Source organism: Macrobrachium rosenbergii, chromosome 48 (genome assembly GCF_040412425.1).
Source record: "Macrobrachium rosenbergii isolate ZJJX-2024 chromosome 48, ASM4041242v1, whole genome shotgun sequence".
In the NCBI taxonomy this organism is placed as follows: domain Eukaryota; kingdom Metazoa; phylum Arthropoda; class Malacostraca; order Decapoda; family Palaemonidae; genus Macrobrachium; species Macrobrachium rosenbergii.
In genome coordinates, this window is record NC_089788.1 from 54,156,272 (window position 1) to 54,168,859 (window position 12,588).

At 42.4% G+C, this 12,588-nt stretch overlaps 1 protein-coding gene across 1 annotated transcript in view; it reads right to left on the reverse strand.

Moving 5' to 3' along the window:
• Positions 1-442: 442 nt before the first annotated feature.
• Positions 443-12,588, reverse strand: part of LOC136831404 (uncharacterized) — a 135,384-nt gene continuing 123,238 nt past the window's right edge. Inside the window, exon 6 of the mRNA XM_067091786.1 lies at positions 443-1,201. The gene's annotated coding sequence lies outside the window, so the exon portion shown is untranslated. The remainder of the gene's footprint in view (positions 1,202-12,588) is intronic.

Sequence of the window (12,588 nt, forward strand, 5' to 3'; positions counted from 1 at the left end):
GCGCTGGTGTCGCCGAGCTGGCGGGTGTTTGGGTGTGGGGGGGGTGTAACGGCTAAAGGCTCTCTTCTGGGGGTTTTGATAGGGAGAAATCTTTCGAGTAAGACTCCGTGGTAGTGGTCTTTCACTCACCCTTCGATATACCGACGTCTTCCCTGGAGAAGACGCTCGATCTGGGGGTAGTAACCCCAGCTTTCCTGAAAGCTCTTTTTTCTCTGGTATATCTAGCATTTTATACCTAGAAATTCGTGCTACAATGGAATTTCACCGGGTGACACGGGACCTTCCTCAGAAATAGATTTTTCCTTTGTCAAAATCCCTTTTTTTTTTTTTTTTTTTTTTTTTTTTTTGCAAAGATTTATATGTCTGAATTACCCAGCATTCTGCCCACTGACAATTTTGGGGTTATTTGGACATGAAAGGCCATTTACAAGTATTGAGATAAGAAATTTAGCATCATATGTCATATTTTTTACTCAGAAGCCTCACCTGAAATATCTGTTCTCAAGTGAAAATGAAAAAAACTGAACCAAGTTATTTGGTTGAAGTTGGTCAGCAGTGGGAAGAAACTGGAGGGATTGGTTGTCAAACAAAAGGAATTAAGCAATGGTGCTGCTACTGGTGGCTGATATGCCATGAAGAACCTTCATTACTATCAGTAGTGTGTCATGTGAAAATTGGATGAAGGTACAGTGAAAGTTGGGTATTTCAGTAGAAAGAAAATGAATGGAACAAATATTTGTAAATGTGTAATATAGCATATCACTTATTATGACACTCACACTATTACAGAAATAGAGAAAAACATGAAATTATTCTGGAAAAATCCCCTAATAAAAATGTAACTTCATGATTACATATGAGGGATCAGCACAAATGAGAGCTTTCAAGTCAATGATGAGCCCTCTGTCAGTATGAGTACAGGAAATGACTGCAGTGCTAGGTTCTAGTCATGTGTGTCTTGGCATGCTCCACTAATATACTATGTCTATTACAATTGCCCAAAAAATTAATTACATAAAACTTTTCTTAATGAGTACATGCAATAGGATGAAATGTCCAGCACAGACAATACAAATAAAACACTTACATTGACACTCTCAAGCCTATTAACATTTGTCATGACAATAATATCTACTTCTTCAGAATTAGCAGGAGCAAAAACTTCATCTTCATACTCTTCACTGGTTTCTTCTAAGTCCCACTGGAAAAGGGTAGAAAATTTACAGTTCTCTTCCAATGTAAAAAGAAAATTAAAAATAACAAATTTTAAAATTAATTTATATTTTTCATAGCTAACAAACCTGTGGTCTTCACGTGAAGATAAAATCTTCTAGCACCAGCTGGAAACTAGTAAAAAACATAAAATTGTAGAACAAGATATTGGTGGCGACAGGGTTGGCCAATCTGATGAAAGAGGAGGCATCAGTCAACCTCCCTTAACCTGAGAAAGTCAGTAACACATTCAGTTTCTTCCCACCCAGGGAATCACTTTCAGGGGTGGCAAGAAGTGGGCAATGTACATTAAGACAGTAGGTTTGTTAGCTATGAAGAATACATATTAATTTAAAAATTGATTTGTTCATATGCACAACAAACCTTGGTCTTAACACGAGGATAGACTCACCTTTGATGGGAGGAAAGGAAAGTCTTGAACTGACTGAAGGTTCACTACACCTGATCTCATTTCCTAGTTAGGCTAAAGCAGAGGAAGGAGACGTATGCCTCTGACTTGTCAGATAAAAAGCTTATCAAACAGTCAGACTACTGGGCTAATACACAATGCAGAGGAACATTGTATAAGTGGAAGATAAAGAGTTATATCTGTTCAGACAACAAACCTACATTAGCTACCAATTTGTTTGTTATCATTCCTCTCTCCCCTTGTCAGAGAGAGGAAGGACTAGCTTCTGCAAGGAAATATTCGTGTACAAATAAAACTTCCTCAAACAAATAAGCCACTCACTCACCTGTATCTAACCAGTTCCAGCTCATGATGATCAATCTTCCTACTGCCTGTGGGTAGAGAAGTGGAAAATGGAAAGGAAAAAAGACCAGTCATCTCATTCATTCTCACTTTCATACCATCATCTTACGTAAAATACAAACTATCCCACCAGGGGCACTGAATGAGCTACACAACTTGTTGAACAGCCACCACTGGACCAAAAGAAAAAGTGTCCAAGGACCTGTGGGCAATGTCCCAAAGGTAGAAGGATGTGAAGGTGGTCTGACAAAGCCAAGTACCAGTCTTCAAAAACCTATGAACACATAAGTTCTTCTTAAAAGCTAATAAAGGGTCTAAACCCCCAACATTATATGCTCTTGCACGCACTGAGTTAGAATCTAATGTTGCAGAAGAGCTATAAGCATGTCTAATGACCTCACAGAGCCAGAAGGAGATGGTATTCTTGGACACTTCTTTCTTGATCTGGCCTGAGCTTACAAAAAGTATTCGACACACCAGCCTGAGGTGATGAGTCCTTTTTAGGTAACCACACAGTGCCCTGACAGGACATGAGAGCAATTTGTCTGGGTTGTTATCAACAAAAACTCCCAAGGAAGGGATGGAAAAGGATTCAAATCTGTCATCATGAACTGAAGGATTCTGAGTCTTAGCTAAGAATTCCGGGACAAATTCGAAGGCTAAGGACCCCCAACCCATTGTGTGTTTAACATTAGAGGAGAGACCATGGAGTCTGCCCACTTTTGATGAAGCTAAAGCCAGCAAGAAGACCATTTTAAGGGTCAAGCCTCTGTCAGATGACCATCGAACGGTTCATATGGGGCTCAAGCTTAGTGAGACTACTTAACACCAGGGTCAGATTCAACTGGAGGTTTAAGTTCTCTAGGAGAACATGACTGCTCAAAAGCTTTTGAGTAGCACTGAGATTTCCCATGAAGAAGACAGGTCTACATCTTTTAGGCAGCCCTGTAGCCTTTGACTACAGACACAGACAGACTTTTCTCCCACCGGAGAAAAGTCTGCTATTTGCTGAACAGAAGCTCCGACTGGAGAAAGACCCCTTCGACGACACCAATCACAGTGGCTGGCCCATTTTCCCTGGTATACAGCTGAGGAAGATCCTCTGAGGTAGCCTGACATCTTTTTGCTGTTCTGCGAGAAAAGCCTTTCGCTTGCAGGAGATACTGGATAGTCTCCAGCCATGAAGAGATAGGGACCTTACTGACTGGTGATATCTCTCAATGTGAGACTGGCAGAGGAAGTTGTGCCATGGAGGGATCTCTCTGGGAACTGCTGACAGCAGGGTTAGTAGATCGGGAAACCATTCTGCATGAGGCCACCAGGGAGCTACAAGGGTCATCCTGAGGTTCCAGGAAGTCACTACCCTGTTTAAGACCTGATGGATCAGGCAAAAGGGAGGCAAGGCGTAAACCTCCAGGGTGTCCCAAGGATGTTGTAGGGCATCCTCCACAACAGCAAAGAGGTCTGGGACAACTGAACAGAAGACCTATAGCTTCCTGCTGAACCTTGTTGCAAACAGATCTATTACTGGCCTTCCCCAAAGGAGGAAGAGCCTGTCCACTATTTCCTGATGTAAGGACCACTCTGTCTCCAGGACCTGACCCTGACAACTCAGTTTGTTGACCACCACATTCCTCTTGCCTGGGATATACCTGGATGAGAGGTCTACTGATTGGTCTATCGCCCACTGGTGAAGGAGTACCGTCATGGAGTGAAGTTGGCGAGAGACTAGCCCCCCGTTTGTTTACATAATCAAACATCGTAGTGTTGTCCGACATCAGAACTATGGAGCGTCCTGGCACCCTCTCCTAACGCTCCTAAAGTGTCAGGAAGGCTGCTTTCAGCTCCAGAGCATTGATGTGCAGCTGCTTGTCCTGAAGACTCCAGACTCCCAACGTCAGAAGACCCTCTAAGTGGGCACCCAAACCTTTGTATGGGGAGTCCAAGAACAGGAGAATTTCTGGAGGAGAAGGAGAATGAACAGGCACTCCTATAGTCAAGTTTTTGTCAGCCAACCACCACAGAAAGTCCCTTTCCACCTTTGCAGATAGAGGTTCCTGAAACAGAGGGGAGTCCTTTGCAGGGGACCAGAATTCTTTCCAGTGACGTTAAGAGACCTAGAATTATTTGCCAATAACTTGCCAGCTGCTTCTCTTCGGATAGGAAGGACTGGGCCACTTTCCTGAACTTCTTGATTCGCTGGTCCGATGGAAATACCCAGGTAAAGAATCTTTTGACTGGGGTGAAGATTTGACTTCTCCAAATTTATCACAATGCCTAGGTTATGGCAAAATTGGAGAAGACGATCTCTGTCTTGGATTAGTTTTCCCGAGAACTTGCCAGGACCAACCAGTCATCAAGATATCCCAAGAGCAGAACCCTGAAAATGAGCCCAGGATGACACTAAGACTAGGGTGAACACTCTTATGAACACCTGAGGGACTCTTGTTAGGCTGAAGCACTGGACCTTGAATTGAAACACCAGCTCTCCCAGACTGAAGCAGAACTTCTGGGAAGAGCGATGGACTGCAATTTGGAAGTCAGCATCCTTCAGATCTATCATGGGCATAAAATCGTTGCTCCTGAGAGCTGACAGGAGAGTACAAGGAGTCTCCATCTTGAATCGGATCCTCCTGATGAAGATGTTCAGGGTCGAAAGGTCTATAACTGGTCTCCAATTGTCCGTTGCCTTGGGGACAAGGAAACCCGACTGTAGAATCCCGGAGAAGGATGCTAGACTACTTGCACTGCTCCTTTCTCCGTCATTTTCCTCACTTCCTCTTGGAGAACTAGAAATTTCAGAGAGCCCTGGGAGTATGACAGATGATGGAGAGGTTGCCCGGGGAGAGGGAGAGGGAAATCAAAGAGTAGTAGATATCCTAGCTGTAGAACATCCACTATCCATGATTCCGCTCCGAAACTCTTGCCACATAGCCCACTGGTTCACTAGGCATCCCCCCACTGGTGGCGATGAGTGGGGAGGGGCGCCTAGTCTATCGCTTACCTCCTCTGGCCTTGCCTCTGGCTCCTCTTCCTGGTCTAGAAGAGTTGGACTGAAAGGGCCATTTTTGAGAAGCTTTCTTAGAAGTTATTTGAGCAGGCTGAGCAGAACCACTAGTAGATGCCGCGTTCGTGGCCCTCTTCGAGAAGCTTGATGCCTAGTTCTCAACATACTAGGACAAGAAGATCCAGCCAACTTTGACACTGCCTGATGAACTAGCTGGTCGTTATTGTCCGAGTGACGTCTATCAATTGCTATGTCTAGTTCTGTAGGGATGAGAGAAGGAGAGTTCAAAACATCCCAGTTTCTCAAGGCTAGTAACGAATCTGTGCTGATGGATCTTGAAACCTTGGAGAGGGCTGCATCTCTTCTTTTCAGCAAAAGGTTAACCCAAATATTAGCATTTACATGGGTCAGGTATTGCTTTACCACCTGACTGTAAAAGCCTAATAAAAGGAGGACTCTCTTCTGAATCACCTAGTACAGAGGAAGATATCATGGTTACTGCTCTAGACCATAAGTCTGGCCAAGACACTGTCTGAAAAGCAGAAGAGGCAATCAACTCCAATGTAGCAGCCTCTTGATGAGTAAGGGGTGGACCTTCCGCCCTAACTTGATCTAGGGTCAATCCAGGACCCAAACAAACCAGGTCTGAGTTAATCTGTCTAGGGTGCAACGTCATATACGTGTTGCATAAAACCTTCTATGTCAAGGTACCAGAGGGGGTAGAAACTTAAATGATCTACAAGACCAAAGTGAATTATCACGCCGGAGAGGAGAGAATTCACATGGCCTAAGACAGAGTCTGCACAACTCGAGCACAGCAGCTCTATAGAAATCTTTAAATCCTTCTTAGGACAGAGTAAAGCCTCTATACTTGTGAGGACACCCAAAGAAGTCGTTGCTGCTTCCTGAGAAAGATTATTGCACTCACAAATGAGTACAATAATCTTTCTTGGTTCTCTACATCTTTTACCTCCTCCTCTTGGGGATCTACTCTATCTATCGGATCAGACGAATGTAAGACATCTTTATTTATAACTGGGGCATAAGCCCTTTCAGGTCCTAAAACTCTTTAAGGGGCTTGGTAGCCAAATGATGACAATGGTAATCTTACCTGAGGGTCATCCTGTTCACAAGAGCAAGAGGCAGAATCTTCATTCCTGTGTGATGGCCGTGAGCCAATGCATGGTTCTGCATCCGTGACGCCACATCCATGGCCGAGTGAACAAGAACAATGATCCAGATTCTTTCCAGGGGGTTGTGGATGAGAGAGATGTCGAGACGCCGACGAAGGCAGCTGTAAAACTGAATGACTCGGACTGCCTGCACGTACGCACTCATCTTCAAGGGCATGGATGGGCGAAACAACATGGCTGTGGGAGCTGAAGTGTTGATCAGAGACCCTCCAGGGAGAGCGTGAATGGAGAGGATTTCTGGAACGATGGGGCCTAACATCACAGCCTTATGAGCTACAGCGGGAAACAGCGCTTCTTGCATGGGAAACCGAACGGGAGAGAGACGAGGTGACAACAGCTGACGCTGAATACACATCTGCATATGTGCAGAACCCCTCACGGGGTCGAGAAGGTAGCGGCTGAGCTTCCAAAGCCTTCTCTACACGAGTTTTTAACAGGAGCCCTGTCATCCTTCCTACAAACACAAACAGGGGATCGGGAATATGACACTGCCATAGATTTTTCTTTTGCCGATTTTTGCTTGGAGAGATCTACCAAGGGACAAGAAGCTGCTGGACATGATGCATCCCTACCATTGACATGGCCGTGAGCATGTCTGTTGCTGGACGATGATGGAGACGAAGAGATAGAGATGGTTCTATGTCTTCTTAAATGAGGAGCAGCAACGAAGTCTTTCACCCTCCAATGTCTAACAAGGGAAGGTCAGACAGGAGGAGAAGATGACAAAGACAAAGAAGAGGAAGATGATGAAGGAGAAGGTGGAGACGGAGATCTGCGACACTTCTTCTCCATAACACAGCCATACTTCTTTTGGAAAATGATGTCAACTGTTGACCACTGCTCGAATAATAGCATCAGAAGACGGAGCAGGAGTAGAAGTCGCCACTTCTGGAGAAGGCCTAAAACTCTGAACAGGAACCAACGGTCTATGCAGAGGAGCGGATAGAGCCACTGACCTGGGAACTGTCAAGGCGGAGGAGCTGGGAACAAGAGCAGGAGTAGCCACTGCAGCCACCGTTTCACAACACTGGCCAGGGTACACCAAAGCGACGTGGCAACACTTGAACAGAAGCTCCTGGTACAGCTAAGCGGAGAGCAGCAGGGCTGGCAGCTGTCGAGGCAGTTGACATGGGAACACGAGAGGACAGAAAATGGGATAACAGGCCATCCCTAGGTTAGTACTCCTGGAAAGCCTATAAAAGCCCAGATGCCAGCCACCTTCTGAGCCTCAGATCCCAAAATAGAACAAGATGGACCTGCCTCCTTCCCTCACTGGGGGATACCCCCTCCCCCCAATAGAGCGGGCACAACAAATGAGATAATATCTCCTGACCCTCCAAGAAGGAAGAAGAAGCAACTGGATGAAGACTGGACATGGCAGATGAACAAGGAGGAGCCCGAGAAGCAGACATCAAAGATGGGGCCTCCAATTTCCTACTCTGCCCCCTCTTCTTGGCAAAAATCCTCCACTGATCAGGAGGACAAGAATGACATTCAAAACAGGGATTACAGTGCTCACCCAATTATATGCGGGAATAGGTTCCAGAACCTACTGAGGAAATACAAAAATTCCCTCTCAAAATGCTTATAACTGCCAAATACTTTGTACCACTTCAACTAAAATGCTTATAACTGCCTATTTTAACATTTCACTTCTTAATTTGGTAGTTCAAACAAAGGTATACCTTAAATTATCATATAAAATAATTTAATACCATTTCAAACAAAAACACACCCAGAATCATCATCCCAAACACCCATAGTAACCTTACAGTACAGTACTCTCCTACTACTTAAAACATTTAATAGCTGCCTATTTTAACAGTTCATCGCCATACTTGACAGTTCAAACAAAAATACACCTCAGACTATCTCCCAGAACACCCCAATATCATTTCAAAGTTATGTTGCAAAATTAAGTTCAAACCTACAACTGTTACTCTTAAGTATCCCCCATCATTCAGACGCATGTTTTCTTTGGCCTACGTAACTACACATTGTTCTGCTCATACTGTACGTAATCCACTGGGTGTATGTTTTACGTATATTTTCCTGTGCTTAAGATTATTCTGAAATGATATTTACTGTACAGGTACATATTTTAGGATAGTACTATTTTATAGAGTGTATCTAAAATACGTGGGTAGTTTTGAGCGACAGGATATGTACATACCTCCACACAGAATGCTAGGTTTGTGAATCACATCATGTTAGTTCTTTCCTGATTACGTAAACACATTTATAAAAAAATTATTTCCGGCGTTGGAGGCGGAATTTTTTTAAATACGCCCAATGTGCCCGGCATTATGCCCCGTGATAGTTTCCTGGCGTTGGACAGGTATTTCAACGCCTTCAACCGAAGGGCCATACCCCAGAATAACCCAGATCGCCTCATCTTAGTCCGCCCAGTGTTGGACTACATTCGTGAACGGTTCCAGTTTCTCATGGTTCCTTCTAAGAACCTTTCTTTGGATGAGGGGATGATGCCATACAAAGGGCGTCTAAGCATAAAAGTGTACAACCCCAAGAAGCCAAAGAAATATGGTGTGAAGTTACTTTTTATTACAGAATCCAACACTGGATACGTTGTTGGCTTCTCTGTGTATTCCGGGGTCTTCTCCACGCTGCGTGACACTGTCTTCGGTCTTGTGGATCATTTCCATAACCAGGGATACCACCTGTTTATGGATAATTATTATAACTCGGTAGCCCTGGCCCAGGAACTGTATGAAGCAGGTGTGCGTCAGTGGTACGCTTTGCTTGCGTGGGGCCCCAATGTCCTCAAGAGGTTCGCTAGCCAGCCGCAACATCTGGCACGAGGAGAGACAGAGTGGCGGGCGGACGGGAGATGTCTTCGTCATCTGTTGGAAGGGGGTCCGACAAGTGCCCATGATTACGACCAGTCATGAGCCCATCCAAGAAGAGGTCGTTCAGCAGAAGAAGACACGTTGGCAGGGCCGAGTTACGTATGAGGAGTTTCGTGTCCAACGGCCTACTGTTGATCAACTCATCCAGTATTATCCCATCACCAAGAGAACCAGGAGATGGACACAAAAGCTCCTCAAATACCTCCTTCAGTTGGCCCTCCAGAATGCCTACGTCCTCTACTGTGGGTACAATTCAGACACCGGAGGTGGTCCCACATCCAGTTTCTCGAGGTGGCCGGGAATGCCCTCATAAACTTTAATCCTGAGGAGGGCCTTCCAACACCGCCCCTGCCCGAGCTCCAGACCTGCCCCGAGAGGATAGGGCAGATGTTGCTAGGAGGGCCAACCTCGGTGGTCCTGCTCCTGCCAATGCCGCCCTTGATGATGCCACCCCTGCTGATGCCGTCCCTGCTGTCGCCGCCCCTGTCCCTGCTGCCACCCTCCCTCACATTCCAATGTCCCGTCGGGTAGTGGACCCTGTGTGTCAGCTGCAGGCAGGGGATCACACACTGGAGCCCCTATAAGGGCGTAAGCAGAAACGGTGCTGGGTAGCCATATGAATGGCAGAAGAAGAGACACCCGGTTCGTCTGTCGAACCTGCAAGGTAGCACTTTGCAGGATCGGGGAGTGTGACCACAAATACCACACTATGGTCATATATTGGAGTGTGCCTACCTGAGGGACACTGGAGGGCACAGCGGACCGCCGAGAAGGCGGCCCATCTGCACTAAGGCGCGTGTCTCCTCCCCACCTGTACCTCGTCATGTCGAGGAAAAAATGCAAGACTTTTCAATGGAGGAGGGAGAAAACAAGAACAGAACGAAGAGTCAGGATTATGAGTGGGTATTCAGCATTGATTTTATATTTAATTTTATATTTATTACAAGTTTTTATATATCTATATTTATTGGTGTTTTGTATATTATTTCGTTTTATGCAAAAAAAAACAGTTTTTCACCTGCATTCCTTTTAGTTATGTATTCGTACCAAAATAAAAAAAATATATAATATTATATACATATGTGTGTGTATGTATGAATGTGTGTGTATATATATATATATATATATACATACATAGATATATATATATATATATTTCGGTATTTTTTGGTAAGCAAAAAATCTAACATTCTAGTGATATTCAATCATCTACCTTCATTTTGCAACAAACGCAAAGTTTCTAGCACAATATTTTCGATTTATGGTGAATTTTGAAAAAAAAAAAAAAAAAAAAAAACTTTTTTCCTTACCTCCTTGCTAACTCTGCTGAAAATCTCAGAATTTCTTTAGTCACTTTGTCGTAACTTTTGCAATCGTTATACATGAAAATGTGCGCAATTTCATGTAGAATATAACAAAAAATAACTCATGGTTGTAGCTTTTATCACTTTTGAAATATTTTCATATAAATCACGATGTGTCAAAATTTCAACCTTCAGTCAACTTTGACTCTACCAAAATGGTAAAAAATGCAATTGTAAGCTAAACCCCTTACATTCTAGTAACATTCAATCATTTACCTTCATTTTGCAACAAACGGGAAGTCTCTAGCATAATATTTTGATTTATGGTGAATTTTTGAAAAAACTTTTTCTTACCTCTGCACGCACTAACTCTGCTGAAAATCTCGGAATTTCTTTAGTCATCTTGTCGTAATTTTTGCACCGTTTTCTATTAGGCGTTACATAAAGTGTTATACATGAAAATGTGCGCAATTTCATGTAGAATACAACAAACAAATAACTCATGTTGTAGCTTTTATCAGTTTTGAAATATTTTCATATAAATCATGATAAGTGCAGAAATTTCAACCTTCGGTCAACTTTGACTTGACCGAAATGGTCGAAAAATGCAATTGTAAGCTAAAACTCTTACATTCTAGTAACATTCAATCATTTATCTTCATTTTGCAACAAATGGGAAGTCTCTAGCACAACATTTCGATTTATGGTGAATTTTTGAAAAAAACTTTTTCCTTACCTCTGCGTGCACTAACTCGGCTGAAAATCTCAGAATTTCTTTAGTCACCTTGTCGTAATTTTTGCACCATTTTCTATTAGGCGTTACATAAAGTGTTATACATCAAAATGTGTGCACTTTCATGTAGAATACAACAAAAAATAACTCATGGTTGTAGCTTTTATCAGTTTTGAAATATTTTCATATAAATTACAATAAGTGCCAAAATTTCAACCTTCGGTCAACTTTGACTCGACCGAAATGGTTGAAAAATGCAATTGTAAGCTAAAACTATTACATTCCAATAATATTCAATCATTACCTTCATTTTGCAACAAACAAGAAGTCTCTAGCACAATATTTCGATTTATGGTGAATTTTTAAAAAAAACTTTTTTTTTACGTCCGCTCGTTACGAATTCATGCATCATTTAGTGATAATATTTTCTCTGTGTTGCTTTGATCGTTTTAAAATTTGTTATATATCAAAATCATCGCAATTTAGTTTACAATACAACAAAAAAAATAATTCATTAGCTTCAACCGTTTTGCTCACAGCGCGATTTGTATACAATTATATAGGAAATTTTCTTTCGTGCTGTCATATATTCCAATATTTATATATGATAATGATATTTTTTTAATTTCTGATGGTTGCATACTAAACTTCAGGCAATGAGAAAAAAAGGAGCCATAAATGAACTCTAAATCTTAAAAACTAAGTGTGCTGTGGTTTTTTGAAAAAAACTTTCTTTCCACTTCGGCGCTAACTCTCAAACCGCGCCGGCATACGGCAGACGCTTTTGTAAATAGAGGCTCGGCGTTTAAGGATTAAAAGGGGGTTCCTACTTAATATGGTTAGGCTACTGCCTGTTCTAGGTTTATATCACCTTTAAGGATATAGGCTACATAAGACCCTACTAAAATGTAACCTTACAGGTTATTTTATTGAGCCTAGGATACTGTTTATGTATAATCCTAAGCTTATTCGTTCTTTCTTAACCTAGTATAGGGTATTGCCTAATACAGATTATTATAGATCACTCTTAAATGTATAGGCTAGGCTATATAAAAACAAAAAACCTACTAATATATAACCTTACGGTTAGTCAACTATTTTTTGTCTAACCCAGGTTGTTGTTTACATCCAATCATAGACTATTTGGTCTACTATATAAAACAATAATCACTAATGTGTAACCTTATAGCCAGGCTATAACTTACTCTAATCTAGGCTACCGCCTAATCTGGATTATTTAATTCACACTCAAGTGTATGGGTTACATAAAACACAATTACCATACCTTAGTATGTAGCCTTAAGGCTAGGTTACCATTTCATCCAGCACAGATTATGATTTCATCTAGTCCTAGGTTAAATGGTCTAGGCTAACAATTTAGTAAAAAAATAGGATGTTTCATGAAAAGTTATCACTAACTTGATATAAGGTAATGCCTGGGCTAGTCCTGGATTATTTAGCTCGTGCTTAAGTGCACAGGCTTATATGAAAAGGAAAAAA